The 21,934-nt window shown below is 39.7% G+C and overlaps 1 protein-coding gene across 2 annotated transcripts in view; it reads left to right on the forward strand.

The window, feature by feature from the left end:
- Window positions 1–21,934, forward strand: part of CSMD1 (CUB and Sushi multiple domains 1) — a 1,831,060-nt gene that overhangs the window by 1,509,552 nt on the left and 299,574 nt on the right. The gene's annotated exons all lie outside the window — the stretch shown is intronic.

Raw genomic sequence — 21,934 nt, forward strand, 5'->3', positions numbered from 1 at the left:
GAATCTATTTGGGGTACGCTGTCAGAACCAGCATCTGATCCTAGAAAACCTTCCTTTTGAGAGGCAGGCTGCTAGCTTTCTTGGGGCGAGCCGTCCCCCTGGCTGTTTCAAGCCTCCTGTTTTTGTTTCAGACTTTGGAGTCTAGACCACAGAGTGAGGAACCCACAGTCAGAGACATCTCTAAAATGTTGAAGAAAGAGAAGCTTGATGTGAAGGGCTTTTGGGAATAGACAAGGAGGAACAGATGGGTACAAAAGCCATTTCAAAAAAATGGTAAGAGGCTGGAGGTGAATAAGCAGATCTGCAGGACAGAGCTGCTAGCAATCCATATGGCCCTTTTTATGCCAATTAGTTCTAAGAGGGGGGAAAAAAAAGTCATTACTCTAGAAATTCACTGCCCTCAGAGCACATTCTACATGATTGCACTGGAGAGCACTGAGAACGAATAAACCACAAAGCTGAGAACTGGGAGACAGGCCCACCCTCTGAGTCTACATAATTTGAGGATGACAGTGTTTAATTTGGGGAGAGGGAAATAGGAACATTCACGGGTCTTTCCTATCCTGCCCTATGACCAAATCTCTCATGGCTGGTTCATTTCCGTTCTTCAGGGTCCTAAAATTGCTTGCCCTGCCCCTTACCCAAATTATCTGTTTAAGATCCCTAGAGAGAAATCTTGAAGTCCCCCTCCACCTGCAATCTGAAATAAAAGAATGAGCCCATAGCTGATTGCCCATTTCTACAAAATGGCCCATCCATTCATGGCATCTTTGATTGTAGCCCCTTATTCATTTTGTTTGCTGAAGTCGAAGGGGAGGTGGGGTGATTTGGGATTGACGACCAATTCTGAACAAACTACAACATATTCTACAGCCAGGAAAATTAGAGCCCAGAGCTGTGGGCTTATGCAGCTGTCATTGAGATTTTATTAATATGCTGATAGAATTAAAATGACAGCAACATTAAATACACTGTTATAAATGAGAGAACGACTCCCGTGTGAATACATTCTCAAGGCCAATAATGAAATACTAAGCATTGTCACCTTCTAGCTTCAAAACAAGTCAGAAATATTGCAGGCATGCAGTATACACAGCCACCGTGCACAATCAATTACTGAAAACAAACCTGAAGGTGAAGAATAGGAGAAGTCAGAAGCTATGATATGAAGTCCTTGAAATCCTGGATTGATAACAAGTGCTAATTCTTTATCGGATTGGTTGACATCCTGAACAGGTTGATGTAATCTTCTTTGGATGTCCCCCCTCCTGCCCGTCTCCACCTCCTGATGTCAGGAGTCACTCTGCCTATTTCATTTTTTTTCCAACTTTGTTGAGACATAATTGGTATATAGCATTGTGTAAGTTTAAGATGCCCATTGTGATGATCTGACACATATATATATTGCAAAATGATCACCACAGTAAGGCTGATTGACACTTCCATCACTGCACACAATTACTTGTGTGTGTGTAGTGAGATCTGTCTATTTCTCCTAAGAATTCTTCTGATCTCATTACCTTCCTGACTATGAATGAGATTTAAGTACACAATGACATGTTCATTTTATAACTGATTCCTCTCTTTTTTTGACAACTAGGTTTTGGAAATTCTATACAAGATAAGCGGCAGTTCTCAAGTGCAATTTCTAGAATCTAATTTTATAAATAATAGACGTTCACAGATTTTCCAAACATTCTTGGTTGTAACATGTATAAGTGTTACTGCTTTAGGGTAAAATCAGAATATTATTCAAAGAACAGTGTTCATCGAATTCTCTGCTTGGGTGTCTCCTCATTGATAGAGTTTCGAGGTCAATTTGTAAATACAGGTTTATGGAGCAAGAAGTTGTTCTCAAATAGCCATTGATTCAGCAGAGAAAACTGCTGGGAAAAAAATGTGAATAGTATCGTTTGTTCCTTCCATAGTTAGCTAGTTGGTCATTTCATAAAGTTGTTTTAAAATAATAGGCAATTCTTTTGTGTATTAGTTTTCTATTGCTGTGTCATGAATTTTCACAAACTTAAGGGCCTAAAACAGCACATACTCATTACTCACGGTTTCTGTGGGTCAGGGGTCTGGGTGTGGCCCAGCTGCGTCCTCCCAGGTCTGGTGAGGACACAATCAAGGTGTCAGCTGGGGTCTTGGTCTTGTCTGAAGCTGGATATCCCCTTTCAGGCTCATGTGGCTGTAGGAACTCAGGTCCTCTTGGAGGGAGACTGAGGTCCCCATCCTGGAGTTCCTAAGGCACGGCCCATCCCCGTGGTATGCTTCTTCAAAGCCAACAGAGAGCTCCTCCCACTTGAAAGACTCAGTCCTTCCTTTAAGGGCCTTCTTCTGATGAAGCCAGGCTCACCCAGGATCCCCTCTGTCTATTCCAACTCATCATCAGCTGATTTGTGGCCTTCCTTACAGCCGCAGCATTCACTCACCTCTGCTTTATTTGATGGCCCAGAAGTAAGTCACACTCAAGGAGAGAGAGATTATATGGGGTGTCAAATCCAGGAAGTGGGGGTCATTGGGGTCACATGAGAATCTGTCACATTATCCTACTTATGAATGTTGTTGTCTTAATTCCCTTTTAGATAATTCCATTTTAAAAGATGAAGATTGTGTGTGTGCACATACACACACACACACATAGTTGCAGATACAAAGTAGACTTTTAACAAACAAAACATATAACTGAATTGTTTACATGTCCTTTTAAATTTTCAATTTAAATGAATATTTCAGTTCGTACTTAATGCACCTACTGTCTGCAAATAAAACAGCTTGCAGTCTCTTTCTGTGTTGTCATAGATACAGTTTCTGTTTTCTTGGTACCCAGATCTCTCCAAAGCAGGCACCTGTGGATGTTGGTCAGTCTTTCTGGGTCCCCGCTCTGCTCCTCCCACCCTGAGCAGGCCTCTCCTGGACAGACTCCCCAAGTTGCCTTGAAGGTGTGTGAGGAACCCCAGCCAGTCCTTACAGGACCTACCTTCCCTTCTCTCTGACTAGAAGGAAGAGGCACAAAGAGAGTCAGATTCTAATATAAAGCAAGAGGATGGAAGGAATTTGTCACCAGTGTTGAATCTTAGAAATGACCTTTTAAGGTAAAGTCAGTTTTTTGGCAGAGTCTTGGAATTACTTTAGCTCCCCTGTGACCATTATCCGATGGGCCCGCAGAGAGAGGCATCCTTGCGTTTCCTCCACCTTCTTATGCACCTGCTCTCTGTGTGCATCCCAAACCCTCTCCAGGATTCTGTGTCTGACAGTGCTCTTCCTCAGTTTCCACGTGTTGCATGTATGATTCCCACACTTTGGAGTCCTTCCCCAAACCCCAGCCCCCTTGGTGGGGCCCTGGCCACTTTCTGGCTCATCATTTCCTTCTCTTGCCAGGCTGGATCCTGTCACACTGCCTGGGGGTGATGAGTAAGCCGGCTGTGAATGGTCTGCTTGTCCAGCATCCAGCATCACTCACCTTGCTTGCTTGAAGCATCTCTTGCAGAGTTCACTTCTGCTGTCAAGGACTGCCTACTTGGTCAAACCTCTTTTCTAATTGATGATTGCCTGGGGAAAAAAATCCCGTTTTAGGGGCCAGCCAGGTGGCATAGTGGCTAAGATCATGTACTCTACTTTAGCAGCCCAGGGTTTGCAGGTTTGGATCCCAGGCACAGACCTACACATTGCTCATCAAGCCATGCTGTGGTGGCATCCCACATACAAAGCAGAGAAGATTGGCACAGATGTCAGCTTAGGGACAATCTTCCTCACCAAAAACACAATAAACGAAGCCCATTTAATGCCTTCTTGAGCACCGACATTTTCTTTCTCCCTAAACCCCGTAATCTTCCACCTCTGTGCCAACAGAGGCGGCTTCTATACTTAGGTGAATTCTTTCAGCCCCAGGTTCTGCCTGATATTATGTTTCTTCTCCTCCTTCTAGCCAATGGTGGTGAAATTCAGGCATATTGTGGAGCTGAGCCCAAGCAAGCTATAATAAATAAGATTTTAGCTATGTTATTTTGAAAGAGTAATATAATGATCTTAAAACTCTTTATGGATATTACTAAGGTTTGATGAATTTTATTCAAAAGATATCATATACATCTAAGTCCACAGTTTAATTCAATTTGGGTTTTTTTCACGTTCTTTATTGATAACCTGGATTAGAAAGGCCAAAGTTTGATCTTCAGTTTTCGTTGCTGTCTTTCTGATTTCACATGACCTTCATCCTCTGTGGCTGTTTTGTGTGTATTGTTCCTCAGCTCTAATATGACTGTGAACATGATAGTATGTTTTCAGGGCCCTCGGACACCCAACACGCTATGCCAGGATATGTCAACTGGAGAGACTTGAGTCAAAACTGATCATTGCTGTGGGCCAAGAAAAATAGGAATGAATTTCACCATAAGTGTTAGGGAGAAGAATCACATGACCATTGGCACATGGTATTTGAAGGAACAGACAGAATTTTGTAAGGTATTGTGGACCAATGTTTGTCAATATGAGGTCACACAAACCCTAGTGGGTGGACAACTCATAAAAGTGATTCAGGGTGCGATGATATTCAGAAGTTGAAGCAGAAGTGTATCAAGCATCGTGTGTCAACGGAAAGCTAGGCAGGGTCCAAGGACAGCCCAGCCCCAGTGGGTGGGGATTTGGGGAGGTCCTGGTAAAAGCTGTGGATGAACCAGAGCCTATGGCTTCAGAACTTAGGTCACAGGTGGTTTATCTAACCAGAGACTCTGACACAGAGGGAAGAAATCCATTTAATTGAAGTGGGGTCCAGAGATGGAACCCATGTTTGGGGAAATTAAGCAGCTTAGATATTGCCTTTGAGTCACAATGATAGACCTAAACTAGTAACAAGAATGACCTCACTGGGAGTCTCAGAAAGTGGACAGATATACTTCCTATGTAAGACGAGGGTAGTTTCTAGAAACCAGGATCTGAATTGGCTTGGGAGGACCCAGTTATGGAGAGAAGATGCATTGGAGCTAGAACTGGTTAAGATATTAGTAATCTCAAGAGTTAAGGTGACCCAGTTAATGGGTCTGGGTCCAGGTGAATTTCCATGGAAGACGTACAGAAGGATGCCTGGCGCATAGAGTGGGCAAGGCAGAGGCACAGAGAAAACCGCACCCGGAGTTAGGGGTTGAAACCCACAAAATTTCCTTGTTTTACAATTTGGTTAAAAGAAAAACTAATAAATAACCTCCAAACATTTAATTCTGACACAGTTGCTTTTTGTTCTTGTCTGAAAATTGTCTCTCTGTGCTCATCTGTTGATGTCTATTCCCAGAAAAATGAGTTGTGCACCTCAACTTTATTGTTTCCAGGTTGCATTCTTTTTCTTTTGGAGATTACCGTTCAAACAATTCTCCCAGGAATTCTTATCAAGTAAAACATGGTGCTTCTCATCTGTGAAGAAAAAAACAAACCTAATTTCTAATAGGTTTCAAACTGATCTTTAAGAAGGGTGTGTCTATTAAGTGAAAAATTAAGTTGTATGCTCAGAATTTATTGTTCTATCAAAAGGACAGTATCATAAAGAGAGAAGACTGTAATGTCAGTGACGTGACAAGCTCTTCACTGCATGCTCTGGGATGGCATTGTTAGAAACTTCTCCCTTCAATACATCAGGACATAGCCATACGTTTTTTATAAGCTTACCCCTTCTTATAAGAATTCTGCAAATTGCATTTTTACTCTACTTCTGCAAGAAAAATCAAACCTACAGAATCATGTTTCATAGAACACATTCTTCAAAGTAGAATGACTTTCAATGGAAATACCACAGTGGAAAAGGCAGGCCAGGGAATTCAGATGCAGTAGAGAGGCAGGCTGCTGGAAAGTCCCTAGAGAGAACTCTGTATTTATTGTAAAACAAGATGGACATTTTATAAAGAGGAAAGGCACTCCCATCTCTGGGAATGCCAGACTAAAACCCAGTCTTCAGTCCCCAGTGCAAGCCTACAATTCATGGTTTGCATTAGAAAGTTTTATTTTTATGTGCACACTTTTAGATAAACACCAAAATCCATGCTTAATTACTGTAAAACATCATTAAGAAGATAACTTACGCCAAACATGATAACATGTTTAAGAAGGGAGGCTTGGGGTAAATCTGTGCAGAGCCACTGCTCTGAAATGAAACGGCTCCGACCTCAGGCTGCCCCAAGGTGAGGCTGCAGCTGAAACAGGACATAAATCTCCATCCAGTTCCCAGAGGGAGGAAAGGGCAAAGCATTCCCATAACCGTTTTAAGAAAGGAAAGCGACACGAGGTGATGCTTAGTTGATTTACTCAATGTCACAAGCAAAGGAGAAGTAGAGATGGGTGGATAATCCAGATCTGTCACCTTCTAATTGGACGTTTTGTCATCTTTCTCCCTTACTGACATGTATAGCATCTCCAAGACTAAAATGTAAGAGTTCACAGTGTTTTAAAAAATTCCAACGACACCGTGATGTGCTTCCCTTCTGTGGCAATGAGAGAATGGCCTAATTAGGACTTTTGGTCACTCTGGTGACCCACATCACCCTCCTCCAAACCCTACAGAAGTCGTTGTGTGCAGGTCACTCTACAAATAGCTTCTACGTAGTTTTGCATCATTTTCCATGAGGTTTAGTTTTATGATTTATTTTTTACTTTCAAATTAATTATTCCTTATATCTTGTGACAGTTTGATAGTTGATACACACTGCTATTTATTTTCAGCTTTCAGAATTAAATATATTGTTGGCCCCTGGTACTTTGAGAAAGACGAAAGGACCCAGACAAGGGTGACATCAATAATTTATATGAGGATTAAACTAAAAGCATATGACTGAAATGTGAGATAAAGTGAAAGCTGACAGATGATATCACCAAATGCTATAAAATCTAACATTTTATGGGAAGAGTGATGACAGAATCTTTTACCGTTATTTCTTAGGGGAAATAAAAAGCAGTAATTATGGTATTAACCAAAGTCACAGATACATTGTTTTTACAAAGGGTCATTCATGAGAAGATAAGATTCTCAGAGACTTATATGCCTTGTCAGAGAGGAAATGGTAGATAACGGATCACAGGTCATTTCATTTCTGATTTTCATATTTCTTGCATGAATTATGGCATTCTTAATGATGCTTTAAAAAGAAAAAAGGCATAAAATCTATTCAGATTCAAAGTTATTATTTTTCTCCACTCCGTGAATTTTGACATTTGGAAGCTATTCAGATCTCTACAACATCATCAAATGAGTTTTTTTTTTTCCAACTAAGTAAACATTTCAGAAAACACTGATATGAAGATAATCACGTCTGTTAAATTCCAATGCAAGGCAATTAGAAAGAGAGATTTGAAAAAATATTAAGGCCGTTGGGAATATTCAGCTTGAAATTTGCAAATACTCTGGAGTGATACACTTAACACCATTCAACAGCAAGTGCCAAGGATGAACACTAGCTGTCATGTATTTTAACTCAATAGTAAAATGTAAGGGGAAGGAAATGCACCTTCTTTGGTCCCTGGAGATTTGGAGTAAGTCTCCTGGCTCTGTCACGAGCCAGCTGTTTGTCTGTCATATCACAGACCATGTTTTTCTTCTGTAAATAAATAGTTGGTTTTGGACACTCTTAGTTCTGAATTTTATTAAATTCGAAAAATCAAAGGATATTTTGTTGAAAGGAGAGTAAAATTTTTCTTACGATGATTTCAAGAATGTTTCCCTTTTTACTCCTTTAACAATTGGGTGAATGAGGCCTTGGGTGTGGAGTTTGAGAGTAGCTGAGAGCAGGGTCAAGGTTTCCGGACTCTGCGACTGTGACTGACGAGGGAAAATGGGGAAGGGTAGATGTGTAGTGGAAGAGAGAAAGATTTTCTTTCTGGATAATGGGGTTTTGATGTCACTTGGTATGGTACTGGGTTTCTAATCTTGCTATGATATGTAACATAGATCATAGATGAGAATGAACTTAGAATTTGCTCATTGGATGTTGTATAGTCTAATTCTGAGGTAATGACAATCAGAACAAGGCAATAGAGGTAAAAGTATAAAGGACAGATTTAAAAACTCTTAATTGACAGGACCCAGTGGTGAATTGCATTGTAAGTGAGGTGAAGAAAGGAATGAACTACGTGATTCTGAGGGTTGAGTTCTGACTGATGAGGGAGATGTCAATGCCATTAAGCTCTTTAGTAAGAACAGTTAAGGCGACTAAATGCAGGAGTCTCAGCATTTCCTAAGACAGGGTTTTTGTTGTTACATTAATCAGAGACATATTTCCTTTGTCCAATGGCAAGCAGAAGGAGCAGGAAAAATGCCTCCCTGGTAGAGTGGAGGTTTTGGGATTCGGTGATGGTAGGTGTGGTCTGCACTTGGGTGGATAACCTGGCCCTCATGCCTGTGGGCTCCTCCGTCAGGAAGTCTGACTGTGATGCAACCACACTTGGAGGTCAGGGGTCCAGAGGATTCCCGACAGCTTTGGTTAGTTTATTGGAACCTGAAGCATTATATGTCTTGCTCAGTAAACATCAGTTGAGGAACCAAAATGACAAAATTCTGGAAGTGGCGTATATGGAATGACTGTCTCATCTGGAAATTTCTAGAGGTTGTAATGCACTTCAGTATGAAATAAGACCTGGATAAATGGGCCTGTGTGGGAGAAGAAATTACTTATCTGTCCTGTTGCATGATAGACTAATTGAAAGAAATGCTAAGAAACTGCTCATTCGTGTATATTATTTCTTTATTAATTTGAATGTTTAGTTATTTAACTGCTATTAAAGTGTAAAAGACAAATTTCCAGACCTAAAGGAATAGAATGATTCCAATAGGAAATATACAGAAATGAATCATTCCTCAAGAAGGGAAGGAAAATTTTCTGCTTCCACTCAGACTCTATTTTTCTGATTTCTGGCTACCAAAAGCTGCTTGACATATTTCTTGTCAGTTAATTTATCATCATCAAACTAAAGTCACTGTGACCTAAATAACACTATTTTGCGTTCTGAATGCTGAAGATTTCTGTATTGAATTTCACATAATAATAATAGTTTCATGGAAAATAATCCATGGAATGTCCATTTTATTATATACATAATGTCATTAAACATTTCCACATAGACATGCAACACGAGCCGATGGGATTCCCTCTGGACAATCGGTTTATTGAGAAATGTGAAACCGTGTAGCTTCCGTTGTAGGTTTGTTAAATAATATTCTTGAATCCATTCTGAAATTTTACTAATTGCCTGTTTCTGATGGAATACTATTTTTAAGTCAGCCCAAATTTTGTAAAAGTCAGAAAGTATTAAAATTTGAAAGGCATGATTTATTTTCGTGATTTTAGTAACACTTGGAAATCATTAGAAGCTTAATAGTTTATTTGAATCAAGGGCGCTTATTAACAAATTGGAAACCTAGTGACATGAATCTATTTCACTGTTTCTATTTTAACTGCCCGACTCACTTAGGTGATGTAATAAACAGAGTATTCGCTATCCTGCTCCCATCTTCAGAGAGGTGAGTTTATAGATGGAGTAATAAACGATATCCATGGGAGAACATCAAAAAATAGAAAACATGCAGCTCATCAGTCATCACATGTTTTGTGGTGGAATTCATAAAAAAGTCAGGGAGTATTCAGGAGGAAGAGCTCAGGAAGCCTCAACAAGAATGGGTTGGACTTGATCTTCAAGGACAGGCATGATTTGGAGGATGTGAGCAATACTGATGCACAATCAGGCAATTAGCCTGGATGAGGGAGACAGCAGTCGGGGACAGGATTGTGACAGGATTGTGACAAGATTGTGACAAGAACGGGCATTCACCTGGGTCTCATAGGCGATCCTGCCAGGAAATCTCTCAGCAGTCAATGGCAGCCACTGGCGTGAGATGAGGCAGGTGTGGACTAAGCAAGTGAAAGTCAGAAAAGAAAGGAGGGGCACGTTGGAGAGAGCACGTAAGGGAGGTTTTGCAAGACGTTGGTGAGTGGGTTCATGGGAACAATGGAGGGAAGGGAGTCAAAGATGATCTCAAGGTGTGGGGAGTGTGGGAGTCTTCGAGATGAGTTGGGAGACGTAACAGTGGTGCCAGTTTTGGAAGGGAGTGAATTCATGGGCTTTGCTTTGTTCACACATTTGTTCGGCTGCCTGCTTTGCTTTGTTCTGCCTTTGGGTTTCTCTACTGAACTCTTCGTGATGCTTAGCACACACAAAGCTTCAGATCACATGTGTAAAATTCCCAATGAACAAGCATTACATCTCAGCACAAGTCCCTTAAGATTGCACCACAGTTCTTAAGTCAGGTGGCTTGCATCATGAGTGTCTGGGAAGCAAGCCGCGTGAGGACGGGCTGGCACTTACAAGTCATAATTAGGCTGACGGATGGCAGTCACTCACGCACGAATTCTTTGAAAGAATGAGATATGGAAAATGGGGACTGGTATTTGTACTCATAGTGCTGTGATATGCCAGCACTGGTCTGGTGGCGGCTGTCACTTCCTGGGAATTAATGAGTTCCCTGGATTGCTTGAGGTGGTGCATTTTGGCATATGGTTTGACAATTACTTTGTATTTATTTGGTGTGGAATACTAAAAGTAACAACATATGAATAATAACAGGAGCAATAAATCCAAGTATTGTTGGTAATCCCTTATATTTATGCAGAATTCACTTATGAAGAGCTCAGTGTATTTTCATAAATCTTTTACTTTTTCTTATAAAAATCTTTACAGTATGGGGGCAGAAAGAAAGAAGCATTAGCATTCACATTGGACACTTGGCAACTGCAGAGGGGCCAGCCGAAGGAAGTGAATTTGAGGATGGGCTTGGTCTGGTACATTATTTCAGAAGTAGTCAGTGGTCCCTCCACCTCTTCTTATCCTTCATCCCCTCCAACCAGTCCTGTGTCCCCGGGCCCCCTGGTCATCTGATGACAACATTCTCAGCCTCTCTCCCAGGGGTGCTCTTTCATTCATCAATCGTCCTGATTCTCACACTTTAGACACTTTAGACATTGTCCAGTATGAACTCCATTGCCTTCCTTTTGTAGTGTTTTTTGGTTTTGGCAAAGAGTAGAAAGACTAACTGAAGAGAGGATGCACAGTGCTCCAGGACTCAGGACTCTGTCGCTGGTGCAGCTGGGATGACCTCTTGAGGATTAGTGTGAGGTCCACTGGGTTGTGGGTAAATGTGACGTGTTTTTTCATCCAGTGTGGACAACCTTTCGGAGAAAAGAAAATGTAACAGTTATTTTATGAGCAAAGAAGAATTAAATCCCCCATGGGGCTTTTCAAAATGATTTCCATTCATTATTTATTACCTTTTTGGCAAAATCAAGAGAATCTTCCTTAGCAAATGAGGAGATGCATAACACTATCTCTTACGTAGTTTGTCAGAGCGCATCTTCGTTGGTTCCCATATTGCTGTTCCCGGTGAGAGTAGCTGAGGAGTCGAGACGGGAAGTTCCCCTCAAGACTAGACTGGAGGAGGGAGAGGGGCCCCTTCAAAGAGAACCCACTCTGTGCCAGGAATCCTCTCCTTTCAAGGCTTGTTTCTCATTCAGCTCACTTCTTCACTTCCTCCTGCCTCGGCTCACTCAGTTTGCCTTCTGCCTCCCTGAACCAGAGCCTGAGCATTTTTTGTCTTAAACTGCTTGGCCTGCGTGCTACTAAGAGGAGCCTGACTTTCTCTGGCTGCCACATTTTATTTCGACTGTGACAAAACTCTCCAGTATGTCTTGCTTAGGATCCTAATTTTCTATTTTCTACAATTATTTTCAGGACTAAAGGAGATAGCATAGACAAAAGTACCCAGTGCCTTCATGGCAGTGAGTGTGTGTCTGTAAATTCTGTCCCACGTTCATGATCATCTTCATGGAAACACACATCTGAATCCAGTGCCCAGTCCATTCATGTGCGTCCTAAGAAAGTAGCAGACACTTGAGATCGCTGGGTAAAAACAGCAAATTAGTCGCAGCTTGCATTTCTCTATTAAAGCAAAAGAAAAAATTTTAATGTGTTGTCATTCTGGATATTTTCATATAAATGCAAACAAACATCATTGAATTTTAAATGATAGAAATTAAAATTATATGCTGAGAAGCCTATACCACTAATAAATGCTTTAAAAATAACTCATTTGTCTTCCTAATTTCCCTCCACACATTTTCCCCACCATTTTCATTTAGTGGATCTAGTTTTTCTTAAGCAAGATGGTAAAAAAAAAAAAATCTGAAATGTTTCTACCATTGAAAATAATTGTATAATTCACTTGGTAGGAATGCTCAAGTTTCTTTAAAAAAATCGTTGTTGAAAATGTGTCTTGGTATTTAAAAAATATGTCATTGTGTTGCAATATAATTGAAATGTATTTCAATTATGGTATTTGTGATAGATACAATGGTAGAGTCTTTCACTTGCCACTTTGTCTAGATGTTGGCTCTATATTGATACTTATTTTCTCAAACTATCAAAATCTGTATTCAATCTAGTTTTAATTAGATTGAATTAATTTCTACCTGTTTTTATGTAACTATATTAAATTAGATAAGTATATATTGTAAAGGATTGTCAGTTCTTCTTACCTGTGCATTTGGCCATAGAGATTTTTCAGGACATCAAACTCCTATGGCCAAATTTGAAAGAATCAACAATAGTTAACCAGTTAAGTAGTTAACTAGTTAGTTAATAGTTAACTAGTTATTAAATTAATAGTTAATTTAACAATAGTTAAATCAGAAGCTTGGAATAGTCAAGGTATTTTAAACAATTAGTGGGTAGTCAGAGTTTAAAATAAAAGCATCTTGAGTTTTATTTTTTTTAGACATATTATTCCTAGACAAACAAACATACATTTAAAGAGAGGAAGTTACTTCGTAAATTATGCTGCATAGAAGAAAAATAAAAACTACCTTCCGTCTTGCAATACATTCTTAAAGGAATCAAATTATATTCTACATGGTTAAATGCTATATATGGTTTGCTGAACTCGTTTCATTGTACTTCTGGATGTCCCTTCCTGTAAATATATATATGTATGCATGTTTGTTTGTTTTCATGTGTAAAACTGAAAGAAGCATCCACAAGCAAGCATGACGTGTTATTTGCGGCCACCTGTGCGCCCCTTGGAAAGTCCAGGTGGCTCATTTAGAAGCAGCCATATTTTGTACTGTGTGGCTGCCTATAAATGGGTTGCCCTGTACTAGCATCCTGCTTTCACAGAAACCCTGCGAAAGGACGTAAGGGAGACGCCAGCTGGGTGAACTCTTCCCATTGCCACCTGAAACGAACATGTTTGTTCATTCTGTTCTCTTAAGCACTTATTGGTGTAGTAACAGTGCTTGCAATTAAGCCCTGAGCCCCAAAGGGCAAGGCTCTGCCTGTGTGTTGAAATACCATCCAGCATCATGTGAGACATACTGTATATTAGGTGCTTCAGAAGTGTGTGTTGAATAATGAATGGATGTCCCTTTAAGATGTATGGTGTTAGCTATTGTATGTTATTTTTGTTCCTATACAGATTGTGAGCTCCTGGTGGGCCAGGACTGAGATTAATTTTATATTTTCAACATCTAACAAAATATCTGAAACACAGTAGGGACTTTACAAATACATGTTAACTAAATGATTTAATTAGTGAAATAATGCTCTAGTTAGGATAATAATATATTCCAGATATATGTTCTCAACTGGATTATTTAAATCACCTTTTTTCTTTTTCACTTTAATGCCCGTTAATATATCGGGTCAAAAAAGGAAGACATTGTACTAGGAAATTTTACTCTTTCTATATTTTTTCAATAAAATGAAATATTAATAGACTAAGCTACTATATATAAATTACTAGCTTCATCATCAGGTAGAAATCATAATTAAAAATAGATTTTAGGAAAATAATATTAATAGCTTACATTTAAAATTAGAGTAACAATTTTTTATGTCAAAAAACTGTTTTAAGCAAAAAAACTGTTCTAAGCAAAAAATGTTTTTTGCTTAGAAATAAAGTGTATAAAAGACATGGATAATCTGAACATATAGAGTACCATTGCCAGACAAATGTTAATATTAACCAGATAACTGTAGTCTCATTCTATATGATAGAAATCATCCTTACAAAAGTTTATAGAAGTTCCTATTTTAAAAAAGTATTCTGTGTTCCTCCTACTATATACCAACAATATAAAAAGAAGCGAATACAACAAAATACAGAAATAATTGGTAAGAAATAAGAAATCTATAAGAAAATAGAGACCCAGAACAACAGAGAATAGGCATGTGCGTATGTTATGAATGTGTCGATGTTGACCCAAATTTTACTTATCCACATTTCTATTGGTTGGGTACTCAGTACAATCTGTTGCTATTGTTACTATGTCTTGGTTCTCCGTTGGACAGGATGCTTTGTAAGGCCTGATATTTTCTTGTTCCATGCCCCCAGAATGTTCAAAGCATGTTTAGTTTTAATTATTTCAGAGAAGACGTTGTCGATAAAGGATTTTCTTGTTTTCCTGGATTACTGCACTGGATCTGTAATGAGGCGACACTAGTATTATGAGTTGATGATGCTTCTGTTCTCTCCCCTACTCCTCTCACATGAGTTCTGTTCCTTCTCTGTCTTCTCTCCTCATCACAGACCGTCTCTCTGCTGCCTCCACTTGTCTCTCAAGCTCCATCTGCGTGATGAAATGGTGGTGTGCTTCATACACGCACATAATCTTACCTCATCCACTATCCCATATCCCACTACTACAGCCTAATTTTTCACACTAAATAAATACCTTTTCAGTTTTTCTGCTTTTTTTCTCAGTCCAATCCATATTCCATTTTGCTACTTATTGTGTTTCTGAAATGCAAAGATATTTGTGTCAATTCCATGTGCAAACACCTTTGTTTCTCTCCACCCCACTGCATACTGAATAGGTCTCAACTCCCTGGGGCTGAAGGCTAATCCATCCTTTCCATTCTTGCCTGTAGCTTCACCTGTCTCCCCTTCAATCCTATCCCCACTCCACCGCCACATGCTTAAAACAAAGCTCCAGCAAGTGCAAATGCCACCTGAAATGGTTCTGCACTCTCAGGACCTCAGATTTCTTCCAAATTCCCATGCATTTGTAGACTTTATCTGGAGTGTTCTCCTCTGGTTTTATAATGACCAAATGCCTACTATCCTTCTAGACCAACTCAAATTTTACCCCCTCTACAGAGCTGTGCTGCACCCCTCCTGCTTGCTTTTGTGTCTCTCAATCTTCACAGGAACCTTTACTGTAGCATTTATCAGATTGTTTTAAAAATATTTGTTTTCCTACCTGTGTAATTAACTAGACCTTGGGAGATGGGAGACTCATTTAAATCAGTTCTATTCACAGTACCTAAGTCCCTGCCTCAGAAGAGATAATAAATACGATTTGAAAGTTTAGACACTGCACTGATTATAAGTTCTTACCACAGTGTGTGAGTTAGAACCGTATTCCCCAAGTGGATGTGTTTAAAAACTGATTCGGAGTAAAACAGCTTCAGCCCATCCATTTCCAAGCCCTCATGTAGGTGCCTGATCTTGATCTTGCTCCTAGTTGCCCAACACTCAGCTTCAAATACCCTCAACACGGACAAGTGAGTGTGTGGCATTATAGATCCGTGAGAAGGTGGGTGATCTGAATTCTTTCAAGAGACTTCTCAGAACTGATAGTAACAATCTGAATCATGGGGTAGCTGTGTGCAAGAACAGAGTGTATTCAACATTAAAGTTTTGTTTGGATTTATATAGTAATATATTTAGTTTACAAACTATTTCAAGATCGACTGCTGGAATCCTGAGCTGTGATGACCTTGCTTTATGATATCTTAGTAACTTATTTGATGAAAATCAAGATGGTCCAGAAAAATAAGTGATTTCTTTGGTTATCTGAGTTTCATTCTAGACTTTTACAGGCTTTCGATGTTCCAGTCTGGAACTCAGAAGTTCACTTTTCTGTTTAAACATTATCACCATCCTGTTGCCTGATGCTGTTTTTGAGAAATTCAAAGCATCTTTCCATAAGGGCTGCTCACATAATAGTAAAATAAGAGCAACAATAATAAAACAACATATGAGGAAAAGAAATGGATTAAATGAAAAAAACTGTAGCTGACCAAAAAAATCGATTTGAAAACAATGACAGCTATAGCTAAAATACAAATAGATGTATAATTTAACAGGTAATAATTTAAAAATCAAACACACACACCTCACTCAGAGTTTCGTTCTTGAATAATGAGGGTTGTGTTTAAAAACACAGGTTGATTAACATTTCAGGAAATCCACTATTAATGAACTTTACTTCTCAAATGAACCATAAAAATAAGTTTAGCAGTGATCTCCTCTTGAACTACCCTCCTTTCTAGATGACTGCAGATAAAGAGAGTTGGTAGAGAATATTAAAGTGTTCAGGGTGGCTCTCCTTTTTACTGAATGCAAATGTGAAAGCACTGTTTTTCTGTGACTGTTTTTTTTTTTTTTTTGCACATGGCAACCTTTCTTAGGTTACTAAGGAAATCTTTACCAAAAAGTACATTATCCAAATTGAAATAAATCTTAGGTAAAGTTATGAGATAATAGGTTTCTGTAAGCGTTTGAAGTTTGTTCAGTTGTCGATAGAGAAGATATCAGAGATTTGTCAATGACAGTTGTGTTCTCAGAGCTCAGCTGAGTGTGAAGGCACCTGCTCAAGAGTCGCTTAGATTGAGGCTGAAGAGCTCCCATCACTGCCCTCCTTCTGGTCCACCCTGGACGCACACGATGGATGAGATCTGGAGCAGCTTCTCTCTGCACACTAGTGATTCATGTGGAAGATAAGAACTGGTCCAGATACCTAAGCCTTAGATGGAAGTCTCTCATAACACCAATATTTTGTTAGATGTTAAAGAGATAAAGGATTTAATCCTTAAAGCTATTAAGACTGGGCAATTACTGCAAAAGATATGAAGTAATAATTTTCATCAGCCTGACATTTGTTGAAAGTATCTTTGCTGCTTATATGACTTAAGCAGGAATAACTGAAAACCAGAAAGAAATGGAATTACTGAATAGAGTCAAGCAATAATTGCAACTCTTAATGGCTAATACATTGATACAAATAACTCGATTTAATCTTTTTTAAAGGTTCTATAGCATAAAGAAAATACAGAGTCAGTATTTGCACACTGATTACTTGCAGGCTGTTGGCTTTAAGATAGAAAAGGGTAACCTCTCTATGTTTTTAAGTCATCATTATTTAGCAATCCTAAGACTGATTATTCTAAAGTCTTTTAGATTTAAATTAAATGGAAATACCTCTTCTTTGAGGAATATCTTTGTAGATCTAAGTATAAAATGTTACGAGTTTTGGAGATATTTTTAATAAACTGTAGGAAAATGCATTCCTGAAATAGACGTAGAATCAACATCATAGAATTTTATACTGCCATTTCAAAATTCTGCTGTTATCCATCAGTTCAACTTATTTTACCAATGTTTAAAAGCAGTGTGGAAACTTTTAGGAGACACGGATAATATTCCTCCTTAACCACATAGCGAGCAAAACTCAACTGAAATGAATCTCATCAATTTGTGGGGAGAGAAACAGCAGAGTGGGTTACATATCTGGTGCACGTGGAGAGACTGAGAGTCCAAGAGTCAAATTGGAAGAGAAATCTTGGGTTTCTAGAGATGTTTCCCTAGTCCTTTCAAGATGTTGGTCAATGCTACTTTCAATGCTTCCTCTGGGTACAAGCGTCTATGATCCACCTGTAACTGTGTATGAATTATTAAATCATGTGAGAAGCTTTGAGCGAACAAAGCTCTCCTCAGTGGATTGAAATTTGGAAAACTGAATTCTGGAACATCCAAACACTTTTCAGCTTTCTGACAGGGAAGGAGAATACATTTCAGATAATGGCATTGGGTAGGCCTCGGGGCTTCAGAAACTTAGAAATCAAGGGTAGGACTTTTACAGAATACTAATAAATTTCATAATGCCATCGAGGACTTAAATGATCTTTTGAAAAAACAATAGAAGGCATCACAAGAAAAAAAGCACAGCTGTAGTGGAAAGAGTAACTAGTCTATCATAAATAACTTGGCTTAACTCGTCTTCATGACATGATACTGTTAAAAAAAAGACAGCTTTTGAGACTGAGTGATAGAAAAATCAATTAGACAGATATTTCTCTAAGAAATTCAAGCCAAATAAGGTTTAGTACACATTTTTGTTGGTGCTTCTCTATTTGTTTGCTTGTTTGTTTTTTATTTTTTTAAATTTATTTATTTACTTTTTTGGTAAGGAAGATTGGCCCTGAGCTAATGTCTGTTGCCAATCTTCCTCATTTTGCTTGAGGAAGATTGTCACTGAGCTAACATCTGTGCCAGTCTTCCTCTATTTTGTATGTGGGACGCTGTCAGAGCGTGGCTTAAAGAGCGGTGTGTAGGACCACACTCAAGATCCAAAACTGTGAACCCAGGGCCACCAAAGCAGAGTGCATGAATTTAACCACTACGGCTAGCCCCAGCTTGTTTTTTAATCCTTCTTCTGAAAAGGTTTTAGTGCAAGTTTTGAGGCAGAGGAAGATGTTTCTTCAAAGCTACGTTTAATATACATGTATTTTTGGATTTTAGAACTTGGGTTATGTATTACATTGAAGACCTTAAAAGCAATGCCCTTTGAACAAAGAGGGATGATCTGAAGAACACCTAAGCATTAATATCCCTGAGCCATCTGTGGAGCCGATGACTATGAGCTAATGAGGCTGTGCATAAGTGACACAGGAAAATCAATGCCGTTGCTTTATCAACACAGCCAGCAATCTCCAGCGAGGACAATCTTTTATGACAAAAGTCTTCTGTGTAACCAGGAAATAACTTATCGCCAGCATGAAAGGTCTTGGACGTGTTGGCTGGACCATTTCTTCGTCCAGGCCCTCACCGTCCTCAGCAGCCATGTGCGTTTCAGAGCTTCGTTTATGAGAATCAGGTGGAATAGGCCAGCTTTTCCCCATCCTAAGTCTCATTACCACCTCTGCTAAATGCAGATAAATCATCTAATTCTTTCAGTGTTGTTTACATCAAGCTTTAACAACCTAATCTCCACTTTTATATTTAAAACTCTCCACTTTTTAAATATTTATTCATTCAACAAGTACTTTTATAAAATTAAAACATCCAGGGGCTGGCCCAGTGGCACAGTGCGCACCTTCTGCTTTGGCGGCTGGGGTTTGCCAGTTCGGATCCCAGGTGTGGACGTGGCACTGCTTACCAAGCCATGCTGTAGCAGGCATCCCACATATAAAGTAGAGGAAGATGGGCATGGATGTTGGCTCAGGGCCAGTCTTCCTCAGCAACAGAGGAGGATTGGCAGCAGTTAGCTCAGGGCTAATCTTCCTCAAAAAAATAAAAAGAAAGAAAAATCCAGATTTCTGGTGCTCCTTAAAAAATGGGAAACTGGGATCACACACAGTATGAATTTCAGCAGGACAGCAGGTCATCACTGGGCAGCTGTCATGCACAGGCCTCGCTCTTCAGTGATGGCCACACATGGCCCTGTTAGCATTTGAGGCGGTCATCTCTCCTACAGATGTTTAGTTTACCAGGATCTGGTTCTAACGGTCCAAACAATGGGGACGGATGTTGACTCTTTTGTTCATTTTTTTTTTTTTAATTGGCACCTGAGCTAACATCTGTAGCCAATCTTCTTTTTTTTTTCTTCTTCTTCTTCCCAAAGCCCCCCAGAAGTACATAGATGTATATTTTTAGTTGTAGGTCCTTCTGGTTGTGCTATGTGGGATGCCACCTCAGCATGGCCTGATGATTGGTGCTAGGTCCACGCCCAGGATCTGAACTGGAGAAACCCTGGGCCATGGAAGCAGAGTGCACAAACCCAACCACTTGGCCACGGGACTGGCCCCTGTTCAGAATTTTTACACCTGGATTTTGTTTGTCTACTGCATGTTTCCAATTTTATGTTACACTGGCATTTGATATTCAGATACCTAATTTGAATTCAGAATAGTGAAACATTTTGAATCACTGTTTATTATTGTTAGTGGAGCCGTACTCCAAGTGTGGCCAGTGAAAACCATCGACACCTCGCTGGTCATCCTGGGCTGGGTCAGTGGGTGTGCTCCCTGTTCCTGTGCTTTAAGACACTGCTCAGAGGCTCTCCCTTCCAACCCCAAAACCAAGTAAAACAAGAACAACAAAGGCTTCAGTTTCATTTTTCTCCTGTAAAAGGAGAAGCTAAGGCTAAATAATCTGTAAGGCGTTTTGCAAGGCGTGTGACCACAGTTGTTTGTCATACATGAATTCAACAACTTCATTCTGACTGTTTCCCCTACGGTCTTGGCAGCATGTGGTCAGGCTAGGGAAGTCAAATATTCCCCCGAGTCCTGAAACTATGTGTAAGTGGGGTCCTTTCTCTTAATTCTGACTTCCCATTTGTGGTGATTTAAAATATCATTTTGTTTTGCACTAGAATTGATATACCTTTTTTTTTTTTTTTTTTTTTGCTGAGGAAGATTAGCCCTGAGCCAACATCTGTGCCAGTCTTCCTCCACTTTATATGTGAGTTGCTGCCCCAGCATGGCTGATGAGTGGTGTAGGTCTGTGCCTGGGATCTGAACCTGCAAATACAGGCTGCTGGAGTGGAGCTCACTAAACCCAACCGCTGCTCCATGGGGCCAGCCACAAGAATTGATATAGTTTTGTGTTCTTTCCTTCTGGCCATCTTGAATTAAAATTATTTACATTTCTTAAATAGATCAGAGTTATTGTAAGTCACAGTTCATAAAGACCTATACTTGGTAGATAGAAACTTGTAAGAATGAAACTTTTCTTAGCAGCTGAGTATAAATTATCAAATATGTGCTCTTTTCTCTCCCTGTACAAAGTTGCAGAACTCCATCTGGATTATGTTGCGATCATCAGGGTTACGTGGTACTGTGAACTTAAGGATTTATTTTCCTCAATGGAAGCCATCTCAAAGTGCAAGTTTGACAGGCAGACTTAGCAAAATTCAGACATTCAGTATCTATTTTAAGAAAGGGAAGAAGTCAAAGTCCGGTGGAAAGAGATGTAAACAGCCCAGGTGGCACCGCTAGTACCCAGTTCTACTTTTTTAAATGGTCAATATTTGCATTGTGATGCAAAGAGAGAAATATGTTAGTGTAGGACTTCCTTCACAGATGGCCTTAAAATATTGCCTCCCGTCAAAGCAGCATACAGCTCTCCATCCTGCAGAAGCTAAATCTTCATTTCCATCATCTATTTCTTTGAGCTTAAGAGCTGGGGTTGACGAAGTCATTGTGATGATTCATTCTTGGAGTTTGTGCTGTGTGTGGAGTTACTCAGGAGCCTCCTAACTGTGTGCCGCAGGAGGGTGGCAGGGGGTAACGCACCAGCCCCTGTCTTCTGTGAGCAGGAACAACTTCTTAATGTCCCATGAAGCTTATGATCTTGGAGTCTTAGAGGAAGTTGGCATGAAGGTGGGTGGTTCTTGACGATGGGCTCAAGTGAGCTCTGCTGATAGAGACCCTGAAAAGTACCCTGTTGGCATTGATGGGTGACCTCTCCTTCTGGAAGGTGCCCAGCGGTGACAGAGAGGAACCATGGAGACAGCACAGGCTTACAGTTTAGTCCACGGAAGCTTTGAGGCTTCCTGGAGAATCCAGCATGCTGGCTGGAGACACAGCTCAGCAGATGACAATTCTCTTTGGAACAAAGATTCCCCTTAAAAATATAAATAGATCAGAACCAGTAAAGTGATCAAACCTCAATAAACGATAAATAGTTGACAAATAAACCCAATCAAGACCCACATTTGTTTTCCCCTTTTTATAACGCAATCTTTGTTTCTTTCCTACACTTCAAGGACCCTTTGCCAGCCTAGTCTATTTCATTGTGATTTTGACACTAGCACACATTCTGCTGTTACTTCTGCTCATTCTTTCCCCT

This window comes from Equus przewalskii, chromosome 28 (genome assembly GCF_037783145.1).
Source record: "Equus przewalskii isolate Varuska chromosome 28, EquPr2, whole genome shotgun sequence".
Classification (NCBI taxonomy): domain Eukaryota; kingdom Metazoa; phylum Chordata; class Mammalia; order Perissodactyla; family Equidae; genus Equus; species Equus przewalskii.